Here is a 27183-nt window from a genome sequence, read left to right as displayed (position 1 = left end):
CCACATGGGTGGCAGGGACTCAAGTACCTGGGTCACCATCCACTGCCTTCCCGGGAGCGTTAGCAGGAAGCTGGATTGGAAGTGGAATAGCTGGGACTCCAACCAGACATTCCAAGTGGTAGTTTAACCCACTGTGCCACAATACTCACCCCTTTCATAAAACAATTTTAGCAAGAGTATTTTTAATGTGACAGATCAGACTTAAACACTGTTCAACACATGTGTTCAAAGAGAAATGTTGGAGATATTCTATATTAGTTTTGAGAACTGAACGCAAATTAAAACATCCAAAGTCTAATCTAAATTTTACTAATAGACACTTTTTAAAAAACCAACATATGTATTCTTCAATCTTCTGAACTACCAACAGTTTCTACAAATTAATTCAAGTGACAATTCTCAACCACATGGTAGACAGCTAAGACTGACTCACTGAACCACAGACCTCATACGTCCACAGATGCCTGGCTACAAACAGAAACTGGTTAGGGAATCTTAATCATACCATTTGAAAGCTTCAATACTTCATTGATTTCTATGTCCAGCTTCTCCCTCAACAGATGACAATGCTAAGACCCACAGAATCTCAGAGACTTGTCCAGGGTCACTATGTTAGCAACACAATTTTGGCCTCCTATTGCGTCCACCAAACTCAAGTGGTAACACAAGAAATACTGAAACCACACAGCAAAAAAGAATTAACTTTTCATGACATTATGAGCTCCTATTTCTAAAAACTAAGCCTTGTGACAAGAGGGAAAAAAATAACGCTGCATAAAGCATTCATATTAAATGTTCAATCCATTTTCAAAAACAATGCACGGCATTTACTAAGTAAACTGAGATGCTCCTAAAATAGGCTGCCTCTTCTCATGAATGATCTGCGGCTTTTTTTTTAAATGAATATTAAGTAGGAATGAAAATCAAAAAGGGCTGGCATAGAAACTTGTGCAGGCACATCTATTCTGTTGCTTTATATATCTAAATTCTTATATTTATCAACTCATTCAGCAGATATTTTGGAAACATCTCTGATCCCAAAGCACTGTGGTAGGTGCAGTGTGGAAGGAGCTTGTCTGGACACAAGCAAAGGATGCTTACCAGCATTTACAGCAGAAGTAACCACATCTAAACAGACAACCAATGCAGAAACATTTCCCGTATTTATTTTGGTAGGCTATTAAGAATGCAGACCAGAACTCTCTTTTCTCCCTGAAACATCCACATTTAAAATAAATAGCAGAGCAGACATGTAGTCCAGCAGTGAAGACACAACCATGCGGCACACTGGAGTATCTGGGTCCAATTCTCAGCTCTGGCTCCTGACTCCAGGTTGTAGCCAACGTGCACCCAGGTGTGAGGGGTCAAACAACTGGGTTCATGCCACCTTCATGTGTGACCTGACCAGGATTGCATTCCTGGCTCCCGGCTCTGCCCTTTGCAGGATTTCCGGGAAGTGAAGGAGCAGAAGAGCAGATGGGTGCTCTCTTTCCTTCTCTAATAAAAACAAAATAAAGATAGCAATTCCTTTTTTCTAGGCAATGATATGCCCTTAAGGTAGCAGCGGGAGTTTTCAAAACAAAGGGTTCAAATACCCTCAGGTGATCCCCCCCAACTCCTATTAAGGAATTTTCTCTGAAAGCTAAGAGCATTTTTTTTTTTTTTTTAAAGAAAGTGGCCTTTTTGCCAGTGCTGTGGCTCACTAGGCTAAGCCTCCGCATGTGACGCCAGCACCCCTGGTTCTAGTCTGCCCCGGTTGCCCCTCTTCCAGTCCAGCTCTCTGCTGTGGCCCGGGAGTGCAGTGGAGGATGGCCCAAGTCCTTGGGCCCCGGACCTGCATGGGAGACCAGGGGGAAGCACCTGGCTCCTGGCTTCAGATCGGTGCAGCGTGATCACCATTTTGGGGTGAACCAACGGAAAAGGAAGACCTTCCTTTCTCTCTCTCTCTCTCTCTCTAACTCTGCCTGTCCAAAAAAAAAAAAAAAGTGACCTTTCCTTCAATACTGTCCTTCCTAGTTTAAAACAAACTAAAAATAGGGGCTAATTTTTTCCCCCTAGAGCCAGCTGTTGTCTCTCAACAGGAACCTACACCTTGACAGAAATTACCATAACTTGGACATTATTTAACCTTTCCCTATTTTCACCTGAATCCTTTGACCTGATGTCTCTAAGACTAATACTACTAAAGGTAAAAGCAGCACAAACTATCACATGCTAGGCTTGTTTCTAAACAAGCTAATCCACGGGTGCTATTTCAGTTCATCTTGCTAATAGCGCCGCGAGGCATGTTACTATTGCTATCCCAGTTCTACAGATGAGGAAGCTGAAACAGACTTGCTGAGAAAACAGGCAGTTATTTAGCAAATAACAATGAATGAAATGCATGCAATGCATCCATTCAACAGTGAGTGGGCAGGCTCCACTCCTTCAGTTTCCTAGCTTCATTTGGAAGGTTTCCCACTGGCTTAACAGCCTGGTCTTCCCCCACCTTCTCAGCGCAGTGGGGAAGAATAGGTTATGTGGGCAGCGGATTTAGGAGAAGGGCCAGCCTGCCCATGCATCCCATGCTGCTCTCTCCCACTCTGTGACGGGAAAACCAGTCCCACTCAAGCAGGAAACACCAGAAAATCACCTGGCCACAATTTACCAACAGTTTCTCAACTCTCTAACTCCCAGTGGTCTATCCAGTGGTTAAACCGGATAAGAAAGAAAAGTGTTCTTCAACTGTCCACTTTCCTAATTCTAACACAAAATAAGTTTGCATTTATTCATTTATTCACGAGACAGAGCACTCCCATCTACTGGTTTAATCTCCATAGGCTCACAACAGCTGAGGCTGGGCTGGGCCAAAGCCAGAAGCCAGGAACTCAATCTTGGCCCCCCACAAAGAGTGGCAGGGACTCAACTATTTGACCTATCACAGCGTCTCCCAGGATCTCCATTTAGCAGAAAGCTGAAGCCAATAGACAGCCAGGAGTCAAAACTCAGGCACTTTTATATGGCATGTGGGCTTCTTACTAGGCATGTAACCACTAGGCCAAATTCCAGTTCCACAGATAGAAAAGCTTTAATACCAGACTGGATGGTGATCAAGAATCTACAGAGGGGATCATCAGTGAGCCTGTTCTCTATCTAACTCATTGCCAAGTGGCATCTAAAGGACAGGTTATGCCATTATTTTTCCTTACTATCTTTCACATGAACATACAATTTCTTTCCAAATAAATAAATGGACACCGGTTTAGCCTTTTCTATTGTAGTACCATAAATTAAAGTACTAGAAAATTCCATAGCAATATTTTCATTTTCACAAAACAAAGTACTTCAATAGTGCATGTTATATGCCTAGCAAAGTCTATCTTAAATCACTGCATGATACTTCTACCATAAAGTACAGTGACAAAAATACTACCTATAACTCTAATAGAGGAATAAAAGCATCTCTAATCTATAGACTTAACATTTGATCCTTCCTGACACCCTCAAAATGCTGTGCTTCTGGTTTTAAAAATACAGAAAGACTTTCATACAGTAACACTGATTTGTAGTTACAGTAATATTTAATGCAAACAATTTGAGCTTCACACTTTCCTATTCAAGGTGCATTTAATAAGAACAGTTTCTTCACTGATATCTGAGCAAAATTTTTAAAAAACAAGCCACATTTAGAAGTAAAATTCAGGGGCCGGCGCTGTGGCGTAGCGGGAAAAGTTGCCGCCTGCAGTGCCGGCATCCCATATGGGTGCCAGTTCGAGTCCCAGCTGCTGCACTTCCAATCCAGCTCTCTGCTATGGCCTGGGAAAGCAGTAGAAGATGGCCCAAGTCCTTGGGCCCTGCACCTGTGTGGGAGATCCGAAAGAAGCTCCTGGCTCCTAGCTTCAGATAGGCACAGCTCTGGCCGTTGCGGCCAACTGAGGAGTGAACCAGTGGATGGAATACCCCTCTTTCTCTCTCTCTCTGCCTCTCCTCCGCTCTCTGTGTAACTCTTTCAAGTAAATAAATAAATCTTAAAAAAAAAAAGAAGTAACATTCATTTTTTCATAGATGTGAAGGAAGTCAGCCATCCAGCACTTTCAGTGATAAATGACAGGCACACTCACACTTCGGTGCTCTGACCCTTACAACAACCCTGATGGAGGAAAGCATCGACATTTTTTAAAGAACAACCTGACATTTTCAGAGAAGCAAAGAGACATTCCTGAGTTAACCCATTTCTTAAGTGGCAGGACTCAACTTTATTTATTTTTTTTCATGACTTATTTTATTTCAAAGGCACAGAGAGAGGAGAGAGAGAGAGGAGGGAGGAGAGAGGAGAGAGAGAGAGAGAGGAGTGGGGGCAGGGGGGAGGGGGAGAAAAGAAGAGAGGAGAGAGGAATCAGAGGAGGAAGAGGATTAAGAGGTAGCTGAGGAAGAGGAAGGAGGAGGAGCTGGTTCACTTCCCAAATGGCCGTAATAGCCAGGTCTGCACCAAGCTCAAGTTAGCAGCTCAAGTAATAGCCTGGTCTTCCATGGGAGTGCAGTAAACCAAGTACTTGGGCCATCTTCTGCTGACTTCCCAGGTACATCAGCAGAAAACTAGATTGGAGAGGCCAGCGTTGTGGCCTAGCAGATAAAACCACTGCCTGTTATACCAGTATCCCCTATGGGTGCTGTTTCAAGTCTTGGCTGCTCCAATACTGATCTAGCTCCCTGCTAATGCACCTGGCAAGGCAGCAGAACATGGCCCAACTGCTTGGGTCCCTGCACCTACATGGGAGACTTGAATTAAAGTTTGTGGCTCCTGGCTTGGGCTTGGCCCAGTGCTGGCTGTTTTGGCCATCTGGGCAGTAAATCAACAGATGGAGAATCTCTCTTTCTCCCTCTTTCTCTGTAACTCTTTAAATAAATTCATCTTAAGCAAACAGACAAAACCTGGATCGGAAGCAGAGCTCCATGGACTCAAACTGGAAGCAGTGGCTTAATCCACTGTGCCATAACATTGCCCCCAGCTCTCAACTTTAAATACAGTTCTTAAACTGGAGTGAAAGTTTTTGCTTTTCCTCCTCTTGGCCACTAAAAATCAGGAAATAAGGGAGAAAGACTGATGTGGATGATGGAATGTGCTCCATCATCCCTGTTTATGTACTTATTAGCACATCCTGGGTTGATCACTAGGAAAGGAGAGTGGAAAAAAAAAAAAAAAAAAGCAATGAAAGAAAGAACTGGGAGCCAGCATGCACCAGGCATCAGTTCAATTCCAAGCTGCTCCACTTCCAATCCAGGTCCCTACTACTGCCCCTGGGAAAGCTGCAGAAGATAGCCCAAGTGCTTGGGGCCCTGCACCTTCATGGGAGCCCCAGAGGAGGATCCTGGCTTTGGTCTGGTCCAGCCCCGGCCATTGCAGCCTTCTGGGGAGTGAACTAGCAGAAGGAAGACCTCTCTCTCTGCCTCTACCCTCCCTACCCCCTCTAAATCTGCCTTTCAAAATAAATAAAATAAATCTTTAAAAATAAAAACGAAAGAAAAAAGGAGGAGCAAACACCAACCAGAAGAGAAATTACAGGGCACATTCGCTTATGCATTCTGCTGAGACCAGCACTCAGCAAGTGTTTTCTGTAAAGGAAGAGCAAGAATTTTAGGCCTTGTAAGACTTACGGTATCTTTTGCAAATATTCAATTCTGCTGTTACAGTGCAAAGATAAACCTCAAATGATTGAGCATGGCTGTGTTGCAACACAACAGTATTTATAAAAACAAGTCTCAGATTCGGCCTCAGGCTATAGTTTGCAGCCACCTGGCCTTCACAGGAAACCTACTTCATAGTAGCAGCAAAGAAGATGGCATGGCCAACATAAAAAAATCTGGAGATATCATAGTCATTTAGCTGACAAGAACCCTGCGGTATGTGTAAAATTAATTAATTTTTATCTTGGTTTCACCCACGATCCCTGGCTTATGACTCCCCCCGCCAAGACAAGCCACAGAAACCAGAGTTTCTCTTCCCCAAGGCAGGTCATAGAAACTTCCTCTACCTAAAGCTGGCCGGAAAGCAATCCTCTCCCCACCCTGTCTAACAGTAGATCAAGTAGATCATTAGACCCTCCTCCTTCCTTAGGGTCCTGCCCCACATCCATGAGGAAGGACTGCTCAAGAATCTCAACAGACAGGCCTTGCAGAGTTCCCCGACCTGGTCCATCAGAAGTCATGCCTGAGCAATGAGGTCTCCTTACAACCCCCACAGGAGAGGGCGTGGAGAGCTTCTGGATGGTTCAGTGTGTGGCAGTTCCTGAACTGTGAAGCACCCAGAGACAGCATGAAAGTTCCATGCCCCTTCCCTCCAATCTTGCTTGATAAAACCTCTTCATTTGTATTTGTAATGTCCTACGTAATAAACCAGTAAATGTAATTGTTTTCCTACATTCTGGGACCTGCTCAAGCAAACGAATGGAACCCGAGGAGCTAGCTGTGGGAATCCTGACAGCATCTAAGGTGGGATAGGACAGTTTCGGTGACTGAGCCATTGACCTGTGTGACTTATACTACCTCCAGACAGACAGTGAACTGAACTGGAAGACACACAGCTCGTGGACACACAGCTTGTTACTGGTTGGCTGGAAGAAATCCTCACACCTTTTGGGGGTCCAGAAGTCTTCTGTTTGTTGCTATGTGAAAGCAGTGGGAAAAGGGTTGGTTTGTTCACTATATCCTCAGAGATGCAATTCCCATGATCACCTTGTCTGGGGTGCTTAGCAGGGCCGAGTGATTAGAACAGCAATGTATTTGTTCAGTGTTATTTTACCCAAAGCTACTAACATTCAAAGAACCATTCTGCAAAATATTTTTAGGCCATGATTCCCAGAACTGTTACACCCTTCCTCACTACTACTGTATATGGATGTATATGGGGAAAATCACTCCAATGTTCCAGAAGCAACGGAAGACAATGTTCTTGAATGGAGACGACTAAATGAATCTTGATTTCTGTCTGACAGCTCCCCTGACTTTCCTTGACTTTCCCTGCCCCGTTTTTCTACATAACTCCTTATTTAGGAGTCAATTTAAATATCTTTTCCTCCAGAAAGCTTCCCACAGACATCCCGGATAAGGTCAAGATACCTGTCATTCATTTCTCTGACAATGAACATCCTTACTATCAGTATCCATATAATAATTCCTTGTTCAGTGTCTCTGCTAGATAGCAAACTTCCAGAAAGTGGCCCTGATAAGTGCCCAGGCACATGGCTGATAAGGAGACATATCACTTGATTATCACTTATCACTTGACTTCAATACATAGGTGATCTTGCTGAGCCACTTTGGGACTTTCTCAGTTGACAGCCTGCAAAGGGTGGTAAGGCCAATGAAAGAGGCTGCGTCTAGATGCCAGTAGGCAAACTGCCCCCAGACCTAAACAAACTAAGGGCAGGCTACCCATTCTTAGGTTTCTTGGAGTAGAAGCTACAAAAGAGTTTCTCTCATGTTCTTTGACTTAAAAAAACAACAACAACAACAAAAAACCAAGCACTCTTTCAGTGAATGATACAATCTGCATTATCCTAAGCCCTAGGATATTCAAAGTTATTTGACTACACAGATTTAAAATAAGTATCTGTGCAATTTACTTTTGCTCAGGATACTTTCTTTCCCACTTTAATCAAAGTACATCTCCAAATCATGCAGTGCTTAAATAAATATTTACACCATAAGTGCACAAACATTTGCACAAATATAGAACTGTTTGGGGGCCAGCACTGTGGTACAGCAGGTGAAGCCACCACCTGCAGTGCCTGCATCCCATATGGGTGCCGGTTCAAATCCCAGCTGCTCTACTTCCAATCCAGCCCTCTGCTATGGCCTGGGAGAGAAGTAGAAGATGGCCCAAGTCCTTGGGCCCCTGCACCTGTGTAGGAGACTCAAAAGAAGCTCCTGGCTCCTGCCTTCAGATTAGTGCAGCTCCAGCCATTGTGGCCATTTGGGGAATGAACCAGTGGATGGTTCCCTCCCTCCCACATTCCCACATTCCCTCCCTCCCTCTGTAGCTCGGCCTTTCAAATAAATAAGTAAATCTAAAAAAAAAAAAAAATTGCTTGAACTAAGTAAGGGAAGAAAAGGCAGTTTATAACATAAATACTCTGTGACTCACTTTTATAAATTAAAACAAAAATGATTTAAAGGATTTATATTCCCACAAAGTGACTGTATCTGTAGAGGGAGCAGGTTTACCATAATTTAACTTTCTTGTTAAACTTTGAAGTTATACTACCAACACATTTTTGTAAAGAGCTTCTAACAGTTATTTCAAATAAAAAACTCTGATCAGACAACAACTCAAAGATGTTTTAAAAAAACATGACATACAGGGAATACATGAAACAGGGCAATGCTGTTGTTGTTTAACTGAGCTTTGCTTGATTGCCTTAGATGCTCACCCACTGAAACTGGTACCTTAATAATGATGCACCTTACCACGGCAAGCAACAACAGACAAAATCAAGAAAGGACCAATGCTACCAGTGCTCATTTCATTTCAAACTGCACTCTTACTTTTCCAGGTGCATGACGTCTTTTAAGTTGGCCTAATTTCTCTGCTTCTGGACTCTGAGAACTGTGTCAACAAATCTGGCTGATTTTAGTGAATAAAATGTATTAGGGGCTGATAAGAAACTTCAAAAGTTAGCTCTTCTCTCTTTTTTTATTTGAAAAGCAGAGAGAGAGAGAGAGAGAGACTGGTTGAGCAAAGAGAATGATTCTGTCTACCTACCTACACCTATCAATAAATACCACTTTTGCTTCAAATCAGACACAGTGCTCATGATGTATTATAACTCACTGTGCTAGGAGCTGGAAGGCTTCCTAATACCAACAATAATTTCTTTCTAGAGTCACCTGGGGTAATGGAGAACACACAGATTGGACTGTGACAGATCTGGGTCTGAAGCAGAGGTTCAGCATTTATGAACTGGACAGGGCTGAGCAGAGGTTTTCGGCAGCATAGGAAAGGATCAGGGCCTCGCTGTGTCTCTTATCCCCTTTCAGAGGGTGCTGCTGTCCCAGATACAGCAGGGTCCCCACCTCCTCTCCTTATGTCCTTATCTGGATGTTTTCCTTCACACAAATGCCTTTCCTGGTCTCCCTATTTGATACTAGAGTGCTTACACTTGCACACCTGCACACATGCACAAGCACACACACACACTTACACTAGCACTATCCATTCATTTCTCTGCTCTACTTTTTGCTACAATCCCAATCACCATCATTTAGCACACACAGACGTTACTTACTCATCTCATTTATCACCTTCTACTAGACTGTAAGCTCCACAGTGAAAGGTTTGGTTGCTCCTTTTTCCTCTAGCCAATTCTGTTCACGAAAGTGTCTGAAAGAGGATCTATATATCAAAGTGTCAACAAAAATTTGTTGAACCAAATAAAAGTCCGTGAAAACTTTCAAGGTTTTCCACAGACATCATGCAAAAAAGACAGTTAAGAAAGAAGAGACAACTGGTTGGTAGCAGACATTATCTTTAAATAAGAGAGTGTATCAAACCGGTAAGAATTTATTTAAAGAGAGTACAATGTCAGAAATGATACAAGACAACCAATTACAGCAGAAAAAAAAAAGGAAAGAAGAAATATAGAAATTCATGGACTGAGATTCTTCTGGATTATTCTACACAGCAAAACTAAAAGATTTACACCCTCCATTAGCAGAAACAAAGTTTAGGGGATTTGAAAACAGATTATGAATTACAAGTAGATGCAGTTGATGTGAGAAAAAGAGAAACAGAGCACCCACCCACAGTCAGGCCCAATAGCAGAAACAGAAAACTAAGTATTAATTTACTTTCGATGCATTCATTTTGACAGCAGCAAAAAGCAACAGAATGTGAGATGTCAGAACAATAATCATGCCTTCAAGTGTTTTTCTTCACAACTGCTTTTCCTTGTGGGAGTTTGTAAGTGAATGCATTAATTAATATTTTTCAACCAAACGTCTTAGAAGAAAAGGATTCCACAAATGAGTTAACTAATCTTTGTTTTTATTTTAGTTTATTTCCCAAATTAATGAGTATAAATAAATATGTAAAGTCAACACAAAAACATTTTAGTGTGATATAAAATAATTATCAAGAGTGCCCCAAGATCTAAAATTCCCTGTAATGAAAAAAAAAAGGAAAAAAGACTTATCCACTTTAAGAAAACTTTCTTGGGACAGGCATGTAGCCTAGTGGTTGGGATGCCCGTGTCCCATATTGGAATACCTGGGTTCAGTGCCTCGCCCTGACTCCTGACTCCAGCTTCTTGCTGATGTAAACCCTGGGAGGTAGCAGCAATGGCTCAAGTGGTTGAGATCCTGCCAGTCACACGGGTGGCCTCCATCTTGCCAGGATCAGCCCTGCCCATTGTAGGCACTTGGGGGATGAACCAGTGGATGGAAGCTTTCTCTCCCTCTGTTAATCTGCTTCTCTGCCTCTCAAATAAATTAAAAAAATTTTTAAAAGAAAACTTAAAAATTAAAAATAAATTTTCCTTGTCAATTTATTCAATTCATTAAAATATAATTTATAGGGGATGGTGTTGTGGTACAACAGATTAAGCCATTTACCTGTGATGCCATCATCCCAAATGAGCACTGATTTTAGTCCTGGCTGCTCCACTTCCGATTCAGCTAACTGTTAACGTACCTGGGAAAGCAGTGGAGGATGGACCAATTGCTTGGGCCCCTGTATCCACATGGGAGACCTGGATGGAGTTCCAGCACCTGACTTTGGTCTGGTCCAGCCCTATGTGTTGCAGCCATTTGGGGAGTGAACCAGCAGAGGGAGGATCTCTGCCTCTCTTTTTCTCTGTGTAACTTTTCTCTACCAATAAATAAATCACTTTAACACACACACACACACATATAATTCATACTATTTTCAGAAATGCCCTCGTTACATGAAAAATTCAAACAACAGGGCAGGTGTTGTAGTGCAATGGGTTAATCTACTGCTTGGGATGGCCACATCCCATATCCACATGCCAGGTTCAAGACTGGGCTACGATACTTCCAATCCAGCTTCCTAGTAGGGGAGGAAGCAAATGAACAGAAATGGGTCAAGTTCAAGTGAGACTTTGATAATTTTAAGATGCAATATATTCCCTGGGAGATGAAAATCAAGGACATTATTTTCATACAATTGCCTTTTTTTTTAAATAGCATTTTTTTTATTTGACAGGCAGAGTTAGACAGTGAGAGAGAGAGAGAGAGAGAAAGGTCTTCCTTTTCCATTGGTTCACCCCCCAAATGGCTGCTGTGGCTGGCGCGCTGTGCCGATCCAAAGCCAGGAGCCAGGTGCTTCCTCTTGGTCTCCCATGTGGGTGCAGGGCCCAAGCACCTGGGCCATCCTCCACTGCCTTCCCAGGCCACAGCAGAGAGCTGGACTGGAAGAGGAGCAACTGGGACAGAATCTGGTGCCCCAACCAGGACTAGAACCCAGGGTGCCGGTACCACAGGTGGAGGATTAGCCAAGTGAGCCATGGTGCCGGCCAGAAATTATGTTCTAATGTAGTTATGTAGACTGACAGGTAGGCAAGTGTAACATGGGATTCTGAAAACAAAAAAGATTAATGGTCACAACAGAGCATGTGATTCGTTTGGGTGAGTGAGTGGCACACAGACATACTGCACACTGTCACCAGATATCAATACATCATATCACGTATACTTTTACTCAGTGCTCAGAGTATAGTCAGTTGAATTTTCAAATCACAAAACTAATTCTGCAGATGTGTGAATTGTACACTTAAATCATAACATTAAAAATATCTTCTCAGGGGGCCAGCATTGTGGCAAAGCCGGTCAAGTTGCTGCCTGCAATGCCATATCCCATGTGTGCTGACTTGTTTCCTGGCTGCTCCACTTCCGATCTACCTCCCTGCTAATGGCCTGGGATAAACAGTGGAAAATGGCCCAAGTCATTTGCCTCAGCCTTCCTCATGGAAGACCTGGATGAAGCTCCTGGTTCTGGCTTTGGCCTGGCCCAACCCTGGCCACTGTAGCTATCTGGGGATTAAACCAATGGATGAAAGATCTCTCTCTGTGTCTCACTCTCTCTATATATAACTCTTTCAAATAAATAAATAAATATTTTAAAAAACCCTTCTTGATATCAATTTTTCTTTAAATCATGGGCATATTCTGCTAATTCCAAATATTTTCACTTACAAATACTGTCCCACTAATTCAGAATCAATTGAAATATCCCTAAACATAAGGACAAAAGGAATCAGAGCCTCTCTCAGGACATTGCTATATGGACCTACAGCGGATAGTGGATAGCATGCAACAAACAATATCCCTCATAGTTGGGCCATTAACTCAGAAATCCATTCCTATTTAGAAGGGTAAAACTACACAGTAAATCATTAGACAATGAATCAATAATTCAACAACAACAAAAAAATCTCATTTCAATAAAGAAAATCTCCAAAACACTGAGGTCTCAACCAACTCAGAAAGTGTATTACAAGGGATTATTCTGCACTTCATTCTTAACCTAAACCAATGGCATGTAGCAGATATTCAAAGTGAAAGAGGAGGCAGGGCCATACTTAAGTTTTTAATAACTTTTTAAACTCTGCTCAAAGGTATTTCCACCTTGTCTATCTGAAGCACTACTAAAAATGGAGCAACAAAAATAGGTCTTCCATTTTTGCAGAATGACACACTAGATACTTTAAACTATTCTCCTTACAACAATAATCAAAGAAGAGTAAAACAACACATTTTTAAATACACCAATGAGGTGACAATAAAGCAAAGGATAAACAGACCAAAACGAAGTAGAAACATCAAGGCAAGACTCTGGTTACCTTAAACTTCCATTACAATGATAACATAGAATAAGAGGAGAGGAAAAAAAAACTAGGACTGCTCAAGTTGGTAACTTAATAGACCCTAACACAGTCCTGCAACCTCACAAAACTAAACCCTCAGTATAAGGGTAACTAGAAATAAACTTGCTGAACCAAAACAGAAATCAATTTTTTTTTGACAGGCAGTTAGACAGTGAGAGAGAGAGACAGAGAGAAAGGTCTTCCTTTTCCATTGGTTCACCCCACAAATGGCCGCTACGGCCGGAGTGCTGCGCCAGTCTGGAGCCAGGAGTCAGGTGCTTCCTCCTGGTCTCCCATGCGGGTGCAGGGCCCAAGCACTTGGGCCATCCTCCACTGCACTCCCGGGCCACAGCAGAGAGCTGGACTGGAAGAGGAGCAATTGGGACAGAATCCGGCACCCCAACTGGGACTAGAACTCGGGGTGCCGGTACCGCAGGCGGAGGATTAGCCTATTGAGCTGCGGCGCTGGCCAGAAATCAATTTTTAACCCTAGCTTCTTTGGTGAGTTGGGGCAAGGGTGGTGGAAATTTTTTCTTGAGAATTCATAACAACCAGTATCCATGCAGTTTTGTAGTCATGCTGTATGCTTCAAAAAACCTCAAGCACGTCATTTAATTTTAAGACTGTCCAGATTGATAGCGCACCTGGCAGAAGCCAACATAAATATGCTTTGGAAAAATCCACCTTCATTCTAGGACTCAAAGAACTTGCATTGATAAAACTTCCAAGGAATATAAGTTCCTGGTCAATGCTCGAAAGCATAAGGAAACATGACACCATGAGTGAGAACCAGCAGAAACAGAAGAGATTTCAAGTACTAAAACTGGAGGTGGGCATTGTGACACACAAGTTAAGATGTCTGTGGGATGCCTGGATCCCATATCAGAATGTGTATGATCAAGTCCCTGCTTTCCTTCTGATTCAGCTTCCTTCTTGCATGTACTCTGGCAAGCAGCAGATGACGGCTCAAGTGCTTGGGTCACGGCCATCTAGATAGGACTCCTGGATAGAGTCCGAGCTCCTGACTTCCATATAGTTCAGTCTCAGCTGTCGGAGGCATTTGGGAAGTAAACTAGCATGGAAGATCTCGATCTTAATCTTGAACTTGAGCTTGATCTCTCTCCCTCCCTGTGTCCCTCCCTGTCTCTCTCCTTCTTTCAAATAAATAAATAAATGAATTTTAAAGACTTTTTAAAAATCCTAGAACCATCACTAAAATATATTTAACCTATTTCAATAAGTAAGAGAGAGATATCTATTTAAACTGGACACTGAATATCAAAGAGGATTTACAAAGGGAATTTTAATGCAATAAATGGAAGAATTTTCCAGATACCTTGATCAAAGGCATTAAAATGAAGGAGAATAGAAAATCTGGATGTAGTTGAAAGTCTACACTAGGTAACAAAGCAGGGGTAAGCCTGGAGAAGCAGGTTAGGGCCAGATCAGAAGAATCTCAAACGCTAGGCTAAAGAGTCAGGTCTCTATCCTGAAACAAATAGGCAGTTATCCCTAAAGCCTTTAAAGAAGGGAACAGAATTAAGAATGTAGCATCAGGGGGGCAGTGCTGTGCATAGTGGGAAAAGTCGCGACCTGCAGTGCAAGCATCCCATATGGATGATGGTTCCAGTTCTGGCTATTCCACTTCCAATTTAGTTCTCTGCTATGGCCTGGGAAAGCAGTGGGAGATGACAAAAGTCTTTGGGCCCCTGCACCCATGTGGGAGATCTGCAAGAAGTTCCTGGATTCAGATTGGCCTAGCTTCACTGTTGTGGCCATTTGGGGAGTGAATCAGCAGATTGAAGACACCTCCCTTCCCTCCCCTCACCCTTCCCTCCCTCCCTCCCTCCCTCCCTCTCTCTCTCTCTCTGCCTCTGCCTCTCTGTAAATATGCCTTTCAAATAAATAAATAAATCTGAAATCTAAAAGAATGTCAAATCAGAAAATCAAACCCATCAGCTAGACCAGGAGCAGACATCAAGGCAGAGGCTATCATTCTAATATTAGACCAGCCTGAGTTAATAAGTGCTTCACTAGGGTGGAAACAGAGCAGTGAAAAGGACCAAGAAGAAAGAAACAGGCAAAGCAAAGATACTCTAAAAGGGGGAAAAATCAGTAAGATTTAGTGACCTACTTAACATTGGCAACAGTGAGTCTAAAATGCTTGAACCAATCCCAACCTTTATGAGCAGTACATTATATCTTGTCCTGAACAGATATGAAATTCCTTTTTATGTTATAGCCAGCAATTAATTATTACATTAAAATTATATCTCAACAAACTATTTAAGAAATTATGTAATTGCAGTTTTCACCACTAAATGGTTACTCTTGAGAAATATCTGAATTCCTTAATACCAAAAAAACATAGTTTTGATAGAGGAAATCTCACCTCTTCTCAAGGTTATTTAATGACAGAGTTGGCCAAAGTAAAAAATTTATTCTGTGGGGCCAGTGCTGTGGCATAGCAGGTAAAGCCACCACCAGCAACATATCTGGGCACCAGTCCAAGTTCTGGCTATTCCACTTACTGTCCTGCACCTTGCTAATACACCTGGGAAAGCAGTAGAGGATGGTCCAAGTACTTAGGCCCCTGCACCAATATAGGAGAACTGGTTCCTGGCTTTGGCCTGGCCCAGCCCTGGCCATTGGCAGCCACTTGGGAGAGTGAACCAGCAGATGGAAGATGTCTCTCCTTTTCTGTAACTCTTTCAGACAAATACATAAATCAGTTAAAAAAATGCCATGTAAGAAAAAAACAGCCAGGGCCAGCACTGTGACGCAGCAGATTAAGCCACTACTTGCAAAGCCAGCATCACATATCACAGTGCCAGTTCGAGAAGCAGCTGAGATGTTTCCAATTTGGCTCCCTCCTACTGTGCCTGGGAAGGCAGCAAATGGCAGCTCAAGTACTTGGGCCTCTGCCTCCCACGTGGGAGACCAGGCTGGAGTTCCTGGCTCCTGTCTTTGATCTGGCTGTTGTGGCTATTTGGGGAGTAACCCAGCAGGTGGAAGGTTTCTGACTTGCCCTCTGTCAGGCTGCCTTTCAAATAAATAAATCTTTCAAAGCAAAAAACTAAAAAAGAAAAAAAAAAACTAAAAAATAGCCAATAAGCACACAGATTGCATATTTTAGACCCAATCTATAGTGAGGTTCTTAGCCCAAAACACTGCTGCTCTAATTCGATTTGCCTTGTGCCATCATATCTGAAATGTTATTTATCTACTGCTTTATTACTGTCTCCCTGAACTGCCATTCCCTAACCCATGGGACTGTAAGTTCTACAAGAGAAGACAGTATGTCTGCCTTGTTTCTTATTGTATTCTAGTACCGAGAATAGTGGCCAGCACAGAGAAGCTGTTAAGTAAATGAATGACCGAGTGAATGAGTATGCCCAGGCCTGCAGCATTGCACAGTCCCTGGAGTGCCATTTGTTCCCATCTTGTTGATTGTGAATGTCACCCCAATGGTTGTTCAGTGCCCAAACTGTGGCAGGAGACAGGCCAGGAGCTGTGGCAGCCAGCCAGAGGACAGCTCAGACCCATCTGATTCTAATGGGTCCTATTACATTTGCAAAGTGAGAATAATTTACCCCTCTTCTGAAGGGGAAAACAAAAATTTTCTCTCCAGTTTTCACCTCAGGTCTGAATGCATTGGTTGAATAACTGATGATGTATTCACATCAAGGTCTTCATATATGGATACCGCCGCATCAACTGTTCTGTCTATAAACACCAGATACTTTGAACAGTTGATTAAGGAGTCTGAGCATCACATGTAAATTAGTTACTGCGAGTTCTCTAGACAATTCCTCAGTCTTTGCTGGTTAAAAATATCTTTACAGAAACTCCTTTGGAGTTAACCGAGCTGTGGTACAAACGCTGCTCAAGTTCCTGATTCGGAAGGGGTCCATTCTGTGATTCACTATTACTAACCTCCAGAGTAAGAGAGCCCACCAAAGAGCCAGCACTGTGGTACAGCGGGTAAAGCTGCCGCCTGCAGTGCCAGCATCCCATGAGTGCCGGTTCGAGACCAGGCTGCTCCACTTCCGGTCCAGCTCTCTGCTATGGCCTGGGAAAGCAGTCCTTGGGCCCCTGCAGCCGGGTGGGAGACCAGCAAGAAGCTCCTGGCTCCTGACTTTGGATCAGCACAGCTCTGGCCGTTGCAGCCATCTGGGGAGTGAATCAGCGGATGGAAGACCTCTCTTTCTCTCTCTGCCTCTTCTTCTCTCTCTGTATAACTGTGACTTTCAAGTAAAATAAATAAATCTTTAAAAAAAAGAGCCCACCTAAAATGTTTTCAAAGGGTTCGGAAGTGACTCCTGAAGAGTTCACAGTTCTCAGGCTGGATTTCATGTCCCCCACAACACTCTCTGATGGAGATAACTTTGTCCTGTGGTAATCCAATCATCTAGAATACAGAGTGCAGTCTTCTAAGCCTTTGAGAGTTTCAACTTTGTACAGCTCACCAGCCTCAACACCAAAACATTACTTTCTACCACCAGAACTTGTGGCACTGACACTGCATCTCTCCCAACCACAGGATTTCCAAGTTACCTCCATGGAAATCACCTCCCTCAAAGCAGGTCAGTCTGTGCGAAAGCCAACTGGAGAGCCTAAGATAAGCACCAAACCCACGGAGGCCCATGTCACCACCAGAGAATTACAGGTGTAATGGGAACTTGGAAGTGAGACTCTGTACCTCGATGCTGTCACCCTCCCAGAGGAGCTACATGCCACAGTGATTAACACAGTCTCTGCTTTCTTAGGTAGCAGATTACTTTCTTTCAAAAAAAAATCTGCAGAAGTTCAAGCAGAGCTATTGGTTGAGGGACAACAAGGAGTTCAAAGGTCTTGTCCTCCTCCCTCAGCCCTTTGCCCCTGACTACCTCACCCCTTCCCCATGGCAATTTGGAATCACAAAGACTTTAAAGAAAAGCAATGGTGTGCTGAGGACCAGGAAGAAGATTTAACGTATTGACCTGTCTATAAGAGAGAATAGGTGGCATGCATCACAGTTCTAGCATCAAATGAGCCTTTTCTAAGGTTGATAATTCCAACCCCTAGGGTATAGAACTCTTCAGTCCAGAAGAAACCAAATCTGCACTGTGTTGTGAATGTCCCTCAAAAATTTAGGAAAAAAAAAAAGGTGGGGCTGGCACTGTGGTTCACTTGGTTAATCCTCTGCCTGGGGTGCGGGCATCCCATATGGGCGCCAGTTCTAGTCCCGGTTGCTCCTCTTCCAGCCCAGCTCTCTGTTGTGGCCCGGGAAGGCAGTGGAGGATGGCCCAAGTGCTTGGGCCCCTAAACCCACATGAGAGACCAGGAAGAAGCACCTGTCTCCTGGCTTCGGATCAGCGCAGCGCCGGCCATAGCAGCCACTTGGGGAGTGAACCAGTGAAAGGAAGACCTTTCTCTCTGTCTCTCTCTCTCACTGTCTAACTCTCTGTCAAATATATAAAAAAAGGCAAAAGTAGCATCACTCATGAGGTGTGGGGATTTCCTAGGTGAGTGGAGTGGAGCTGCCCGGCTCAGGGTTTCGGCCACGTGAAATACTGAGCCAAAAAAGAAGGTAGGAGAAGGTTTCATTAACCATGATAGTCAGTAGAAGGGCTAAACCACCTGCAAGTCAGGGTTTGAAAGTTTCATTTAACTGAAAAGGCGGAAGCTACTTGTCACAGATGGGCCAAAGAAAGAAAAAGGGAAGTTGCAAACGTCTTTCAGTCAAAGGAAAATTTCAGTGCTTCATTCATGCACAATATTCATACTGGGAAACTGACAAGTCAGGTTCTTTGCATGGTGTGACAGAGGATGTGATGAAAACTCATCAATTATTTTATAAAATGTGTTTAAACAGGTGGCAATGATGAAGCTCTTGTTTGTTTTAATACCTATGTCTGACCACGGTAGCCTACGCTGGAAAAGTTCTCACTGAGACCAGGGAGGATAAGGTCTGTCTCATTTTATGGGATAGCACTACAGATACTGTTACCCATAAGGAAGAGCCACTGAAAGTTTCTAACAACAGAATATTTAGGCTCATGGGGGAAAATTCTGCAGTTGTACTAATAAGCAAAATCGTATCTGGAACCCTATGATTGTATATTTTTTAAAAAGCATACATATTCAGAGATAAATAGTGGAAGCATCTGCTTCAAAATATCATTAGTGGCTGTCTCGGGTGTTTTCCATTTTATTGTTTAACCTTTTCAATATTTGCCAAGTGTTCTGTACGGAACCAGGGGGAAAATGTATTTAAAAACAGAAAGAAATTTCAGTTATTGAAAAGATATAATAGCCTAATGCTGTTAAATTCTGAGGTTCATCTAGAAAAGCCAGAGCTGTCCTTCACCGTGTGATTGTGTGGCTTTGGAAGAAGCAGCTGTTCATGTACCTGCCACAGTGAACAGAGCTGAACTGCTTCAGCAGTGTGGTGAACACAGAGCGGGGAATGAGGCACAGACTGAGGCCCACACCTCCCACATCACACAGGGGCTCAGTCCATCAGGTAACAGAGCCGTCACTGTCCTGAAGCCCCATCACCAAGCAGCACCACACGGAAGTCTTCCCTTCTATGTGGATGGGGCTTACTTCACTGTTTTAGAACTACTGTTGTATGACTGCAAACTAAAACAAAACAAAAATTCTTAGACATGTTAAGAGATCTCAATGCCACTGCTGGGGCAGGTGTCATGGAGCTGCAATTTGAGCTAATGTTTGGGATGCCTGCACACCATCCTGGAGTACCTGGGTTCAAGTCCCACCTGTGCTGCTGATCCAGCTTCCTGCTAATGTGCATCCTGGGGTCAGCAGGTGATGGTTCAAGCCACTGGCTCCCTGCCACCAACATGGGAGACCCAGATGGAGTTCCCGACTCCTGGCTTTGGTCTCGCCCAGCCCTGGCTGTTGTGGGTCTTTGAGAAATGAACCAGTGGATGGAGAATTAATATCTGCCTGTCTCTGCCTTTCAAATAAAGAACATAAATACATTTCAAAATATATATCACTGCTTTGTGTAATCAGTGAGGCAGTGTAACTGTCAGAAGCATAGTCCATGAAATCAAACAGACCCAGGTTCAGATTCTGGCTCCATCACTTCCTACCCACATGAGCTTGGGCAAGTTTCATGATTTTGTAAGCCTCAGGCTGCTCTCTCTCAGTAAGACTCACCACATCTGACTCCAAAGATTTTATTGAAGCTTTAAAGTATTTATCAATATATGCAGCATCTGCTAATTTAATAAAAACACTCTAGAAATCTAAACACATATAATTTTTAAAACAAGTAACCCTTATTGAAAAAAATGGACACCATATATTCATAAACTTACAAACTTAAAATCCATTCTTCATGGCATCTTCCCAGCTACACTCACTGAAAGGAGTCACAGAACTCTCACTGAGCATGTGAATAGATCTTCTCTGTTTTAAAGGTTTCAGGCCCTAAACCACCCTGTGAAGTTCTTGAGAGGATTTCTGGCACCATTTTATCCTTTCTCTTCACTAATTCCAAACTGACAGGAACCAAGCAATCATACAGATGATGTCACAGACACACTCAACTACATTAAGAATAGAGAAGTCCCTGTCTGCCTCCCATACAGGCCTCAGAAAGGTCAGAGCAGTAAAAGTATCAGAGCCCTGGTTACAAAGAGGCATATTTTAATGATGTCACATACTAATAATATACTCTCACTAAAATCTTGAGAACAATGTTGAAAATATTTAATAGGCTACTAATTAAATATTGCAAATATAATTATAAGCCAAATCAGATGCCATAAAATGAAGAAAAACTAGCAAATAATAGTGAAAAAAAGTCGAGATTTTTTTTTATCTGCGAGTCAGAGTTACAGAGTAAGAGAGGCAAAGGTAAAGAGAGAAAGAGTGTGCGCGTGTGTGCACATGCAAGAGAGATCTTCCATCTGCTGGTTCACTCCCCAAATGGCCATGAATGGCCAGGGCTGGGCCAGGCTGAAGCCAGGAGCTTTTTCCAGGTCTCCCATATGGATGAAGGGGCCAAAGAACTTGAGCCATTCTCTGCTACTTTTTCAGGCACATTAGCAGGGAGCTGGATTAGAAGTGGAGCAGCTGGGACTTGAACCAGCACCTATTTGGGATACTGGCACCCATAGTGCCAGCCCCCAAGCAGGAGATTAAAACTCAAGAATTAAAACTCAAGATAGTGGGGCCAGCATTGTGGTGAAGTAGATGAAGCCACAGCCTGAAGTGCAGGGATCCCATTTGGGTGCCAGTTCCTGTCCTGGCTGCTCTACTTCTCATCTAGCTCCCTGCTAATGTGCCTGCGAACAACAGCAGAAGATGGCCCAAGTGATTGGGCAGCTGCCACCCACATCAGAGACCCGGAAGAAGCTCTCGGATTCAGCTTGGCCCACCACTGGCTGTTGTGGTCATTTGAGGGGAGTGAATCAGCGGAGGGAAAAATCTTTGTCTCTTTGTCTCTCTCTGTAATTCTGCCTTTCAAATACATACATAAATAAATCTTTTTATAAAAGAATTAGGATATTTTAAAAATTGCACTTCACAGAGCCAGCGCTGTGGTGCAGTGGGTTAACGCCCTGGCCTGAAGCACCGGCATCCCATATGGGTACCAGTTCGAGTCCCGGCTGCTTCACTTCTATCCAGCTCTCTGTTATGGCTTGGGATAGCAGTAGAAGATAGCCCAAGTCCTTGGGCCCCTGCACCCACGTGGGAGACCCAGAAGAAGCTCCTGGCTACTGGCTTTGGATCGGTGCAGCTCCGGCTGTTGCGGCCATCTGGGGAGTGAACCAGTGGATGGAAGACCTCTCTCTCTTTCTCTCTGCCTCTCCTCTCTCTGTGTAACTCTGACTTTCAAATAAATAAAAATAAATCTTAAAAAAATGGCACTTCACAAAGGGGGAGACAGCATCATATAGAATTTCCACAATAACATGGTTTGGGACAGGCCAGTTCCAAATCCCATTTCTGCTACTTTGTCTCAGGGAAACGGTAGGGTGGTTATGTAAGTACTTGGAACCTCAGCTTCCTCACCTACAAAACAAGACTTGCTCAAAGCTCTCATGATGGTGTGACTATTCAAGACATAAAATACTCGCACAGTGTTGTGTATGGTGAATGAGAAAATTTAAAAGTCCCAGAAGGATCAAGGTGACACAGAACATGCAATAGGCTAGGCCTTTAGAAAAGAGCCATTGCATCAAAAGCCAGACATCCACCGAAGGTCACAGGGTATGAAATAATGGGTGACCCTGACATTGACAATAAACATCATTGAAGAGACAAAACTTTAAGACTACATCTAAGAAAATGAAGTCAATTCTGATTAATATTTCAACTTGGAAGGGTCAAGGAAGACAAGCAGGCCAAAGTACAGGACTGGCAGGGGATGGGTCATTCTGATGCAACTGTCAACCAATCAGAAAAGGCCTTGATGATGGCCAGGGTAAGAGTAAAGCTAATCAATAACAGTTGGTTCAAAGGGCACAGACTTGCTGAGCTTTGCCAGGACTTCTCTACATCCAGGAAGAAGGGGATGAGGTCTTCGGCTAGAAATTTGCCATCACTTTCACGTGGCCCAATTCTAAAGTTACCTCTATGGGTCTTACTGTTCTGCAGGCCAAAGGAAGGACTCTGAAGGGGCTGAGTCAGGGCTGCTTCCAGGAGTGAGAGCTGCACCCCAGCACACAATCAAATATGCGGAAAAGACATGGGTGAATCTGAGGCCAGAGGGTCTGCCCTAAGAACAGTCTCCATTCCCTGGGAACGATTCGGCTGGACTTTCACCACAGAGCGGGGATCCATCAAGCGCTCCAGTACTACATACCTCCAACTGCTACTGTTCGCATTTATCGATAGGCTCCTTTGAAATTATTCGCATGCACGCTTCCTGAGGCAGGGCCTTGTCTTGTATTTCATAAGCTTCCCAACCAGACACTTTTATGCATCCCAAAGAACTCAATGGTGTGCCTAGAACAGAGGAGTAATTGAAACATATTTACTTTGAAATAATTCTAAAGCTGCAAGAAAATATACAAAGTTTATTAACCTGGGAATAAAAAATTCACAATAAGGTCATAGGGGTCAATGCTGTGGAGTAGTAGGTTAAGCAGCACCCCATATGGACACTGGTTTGAGCCTCAGCTGCTCCACTTCCAACTCAGTTGCCTGCTAATGGGCCTGGGAAAGCAGCAGAATAGGGGGTACGAGGGGGTACGTGCTTAGGCCTCTGCACCCACATCGGTGTTCCTAGCTCCTGGCTTTGGCCTGGCCCAGCCCCAGCTATTGTGGCCATTTGGGCAATGAGCCAGTGGGTAGACGATTTCCCCAGTGGGTAGGAGATCGTACTCTCTCTCTTTCCCTCCCTGTCTGTCCTTCTCTCTAACTCTGCCTTTCAAATAAATAAAACAAATCTTAAACATATGGATATACAAATATACTAAAATATACTACTTAGGGGTAAAAAAAAATGAAATCTTGTCTTTTGCAACAAAATAGTTGCAACTGGAACCATTATACTTAGTAAAATTAGCCAGTCCCAAAAATACAAATATCATATGTTTTCCCTGATCTGTGATAATTAACAGAGTATCCAAAATGTAATGTATAAGAATGAAATTGACTTTTTGAGATTCGATGATTGTTTACAGCCTTTGTCTCTACTGTTGAGGAACAGTGTTTTGTTTTTTCCTTCATATTATTTGTTTAATTCTTTACTTACTGTAAGGTTAATCTTATGAGCATAAAGGAAACTGGAAATAGATCTTAGTAAAAATTAAGAGTGGAAATAGGAGAGAGAGGAGGAAGAAGGGTAAGAGTGCGGGCGGGAGGGAAAGTACAGTGGAAAGAATCACTATGTTCCTAAATTTGTATATATGAAATGCATAAAGTTTGCATACCTTAAATAAAGTTTTTTAAAAAAGGTATTGCTACTTATTTTGATCACACTCAATTTAATCAAAAAACATTTTTTTTCCTGCTTAGGAACTTCTAGGTACAAACTTGTAGATTTAATTCTATTAAATTAGAACATTCTTAGAACAAAAGAAACTACTACTCTTGATCATCCTTAAGGACCTAGCTATACTAGGCAATTCCACCATTTATTCTATCTTTTTTCCTATTTGTAAAAAACAGTGGTATGTCTGCAAATAATGAAACACAATCATTAACAACAGTTATCACAAACTAAAACCAAAAAAAAAAAAACCTGTTAGTACTTTGCTACATTATCTTAAAAATGTTCAATTGAAGTTTCAAAGTAAAATATATTTACATGAAAGGATATTTCTTAATGATACCAACATAGAGTTTATAAACACCAAGATAAAACCAAGGGTTTTTAAAAATTATACCTCAGTACTGTATTGCATTTTAAAACCTGATTAGGTTTCATAATACCTAAAGAACCTCAGTGTATTCAAAATAATGAAGCACTACTTGGGAGGGTAAGTAACACTATCTTGGGCTGCTGATACAAACTGGATACTCGAAAGAAACTGGTTCATGACAAGAAAACAGAGAAACAGACTTAATTATTTTTGGGATATTGGACCTAATGATAGGAAATATGAGTCACCATTTTTAAAAAGTCATTTAAATGTCATTTAAGAAAGCCATATGGGGATGAGCAGGGGAAAGCTGCCACCTGTAGTGCTGGCATCCCATATGGGTGCCGGTTTGAGTCCTGGCTGCTCCACTTCTGATCCAGCTCTCTGCTACAGCCTGGGAGAGCAGTGGAAGATAGCCCAGATCCTTGGACCCCTGCACCCGGGTGGGAGACCTGGAAGAAGCTCCTGGCTTCGGATCGGCAAAGCTCCAGCCATTGCAGCCAACTGGGAAGTGAACCAGAGGATGGAAGACCTCTCTCTGCCTCTCCTTCTCTCTCTCTGTGTAACTCTGACTTTCAAGTAAAATAAATAAATCTTAAAAAAAAAAAAAGCCATATGGATATGTGGGTTATAGATAGCTAATGGGATATACATACTTATCTCTGCTTCCTGATTAAAGCTTCAGAAAATGATAGGAAAGAGAGAAAAAGGATCTAAGTCCAGAAGGAATTTATATTAGAGCATATAATAGACACTGAGGGAATTTCAGAAGCTGAGGAGCAAAGATGACTACAGGGCAGAGCAGAGCAGGCTGGAAACTCACTGCTTGGTAAGCAAACAAAAAGCCAGTGGATGATTCCAGAAAGACTCAGAAAATGGAGGTTGTGGTTCCTCGGAAAGACATGATAATGGGTAGGGATGAAAAGTCTGGGGTGTGAATTTAGTCTGGGGGTCAAGAAACCAGATGGAGTGCCTGTATCCTCCATCGCAGAGCCAGGGTTTGATTGCAGGCAGCAGTACCACCCACGTGAGAAGATGCTGAGTCCCCAGCTCCCTGCTTCAGCAGCTAAGCCCCTGCCGCTGCAGACAGGAATTCTGCCGCTGTCAGTGTCTCCCCCTGTCTTCCAACAGATAAATAGGTTTGTTAAAAGATGAAGTCTGTTTAAAAGTCTATATAGAACAGGTAGGCCGTTACGTTATACCCTAAACATAAATTACCTCAAAACGGATAAAATTTCTAAAAGACAGACCTGAAACTACGAAATTTCTATAAGAAAACATGGGAGAAAAATTTCATGACATTGGATTTGGCGATGATTTCTTGGATGTGACACAAAAAAGCACGCATGTAACAAAAGCAGAATAGACAAATAGGACTATAAAAATATGTCAAATGTCCCAATATGAAACTTCAGAATTCTGAGGATAAAGAGAAGTGTTGAACAACTTCCAGACACATGAAATGGTTCACACACAATCAACCGGGAAGCAGACTGGCCAGAGACATCTCAACTTACTTGTGGCTCAGCCATAAGGAAATAAAGTCATAATAAAGCAAACATTAATATTTACTCAAACACTAAGTGGAAATGACTACATTAAGAAAATAGAAAAAAGAGGAGGTATGTACTAAGGGTTGTCTGTGACAGGTATATCTAGCAGGAGATCAATGTATGTCTAACAATTTAAAAGAAATCAATAAATGGTGCTTAAAACACATAGTGTGTTGTTTAGAAACAGGTTAGTGAATACAAGAAATAGAATTGAAAGAGCAGAAAAATGCTATCTTTAGACAATGGGACAATAGACTTATAAAAAGAACAGGGAGTAGAAACTACAGTACTTTTTGAATTATTAAATAATTATTATTTATTACTGTTATTAATAATTATTTATTAAACAATTATTAAACAATTGTTTAATAATTCCCCCAAAATAAAATAATCAATGACAGAGATTGGTTAAACAAAGCAGTTGTATAAACTATTACACAGCACAGATATCTTCAATAGTAAGCTACACCCAAAGAATGAAGACATGCATTCCCAAATATTATGTACATGGTAACCTGTGGTGTGGAATAAAATGTCCAATTACAACATCACACATGAATTTCAAAACTGCTATATTACAAATAACTAAAATGATAACAGGGTGTGTAAAATGGTGTTGAATTCCTACAAAATGTCACTCTAATAAAGAAGAGAAAGATGTCAAATATGTATTTAAAGAACTGGAAGAAAATTACTGTGGGGTAGGAAAAAGCATTAGTTATATAACATTCTGTTTTACATAAATACATGATTGTTGAATATATATTAACTATATTAATTAAATGGTATAAATGTGTTTGGCTATTTCTTCTATAGATCTAAAATATTTCTTATACATTCAAATTGGCTACAAACAATTGTTTAGAACTTCTGGTTTGGAAAACAACACAGAAAACAGAAACTAAGTAACAACATACATAAAGTAGTTAAAAATCTATTTACCTGAATCATGTTGTTATTTTTCTTCATCAGTCTTCTTACTAATCTAGAAGAAAACAATAAACATATTAAAGAGCATTAGTCTTTTTTTTTTTTTGACAGGCAGAGTGGACAGTGAGAGAGAGAGACAGAGAGAAAGGTCTTCCTTTTGCCATTGGTTCACCCTCCAATGGCCGCCACGGATGGCGCGCTGCGGCTGGCACACTGCGCTGATCCGAAGGCAGGAGCCAGGTGCTTCCCCTGGTCTCCCATGGGGTGCAGGGCCCAAGTACCTGGGCCATCCTCCACTGCACTCCCAGGCTGCAGCAGAGAGCTGGCCTGGAAGAGGGGCAACCGGGAAAGAATCCGGTGCCCTGACTGGGACTAGAACCCGGTGTGCCAGCGCCACTAGCTGGAGGATTAGCCTATTGAGCCGCAGCGCTGGCCAAGAGCATTAGTCTTGTAATGAGGTGTTTATAAGGAAAAAACTAAAATGAAAGGTAACTATTATTCATTTCTTGG

The 27183-nt window shown here is 42.4% G+C and overlaps 1 protein-coding gene across 28 annotated transcripts in view; it reads right to left on the bottom strand.

Moving 5' to 3' along the window:
- The window catches only part of SGMS1 (sphingomyelin synthase 1), a 338931-nt gene that overhangs the window by 137732 nt on the left and 174016 nt on the right, over nt 1-27183 (bottom strand). For 25 of the 28 annotated variants that reach the window (XM_089314844.1, XM_089314838.1, XM_051823915.3 and 22 more), the window contains 2 exons: nt 26686-26728; nt 22687-22829 (listed from right to left, as the gene is read on the bottom strand). The gene's annotated coding sequence lies outside the window, so the exon portion shown is untranslated. Of the gene's footprint in view, nt 1-22686; nt 22830-26685; nt 26729-27183 lie in introns of those variants that run through there. The other 3 variants (XM_089314848.1, XM_089314854.1, XM_070057668.2) reach the window with 2 other exon arrangements.

This window comes from Oryctolagus cuniculus, chromosome 15 (assembly GCF_051225735.1).
Source record: "Oryctolagus cuniculus isolate XC-2025 breed Fujian yellow rabbit chromosome 15, ASM5122573v1, whole genome shotgun sequence".
NCBI classification, from domain to species: Eukaryota; Metazoa; Chordata; class Mammalia; order Lagomorpha; family Leporidae; genus Oryctolagus; species Oryctolagus cuniculus.
The sequence above is the reverse complement of the archived record's forward strand: the minus strand, read 5'-3'. Positions and strand labels throughout refer to the sequence as shown.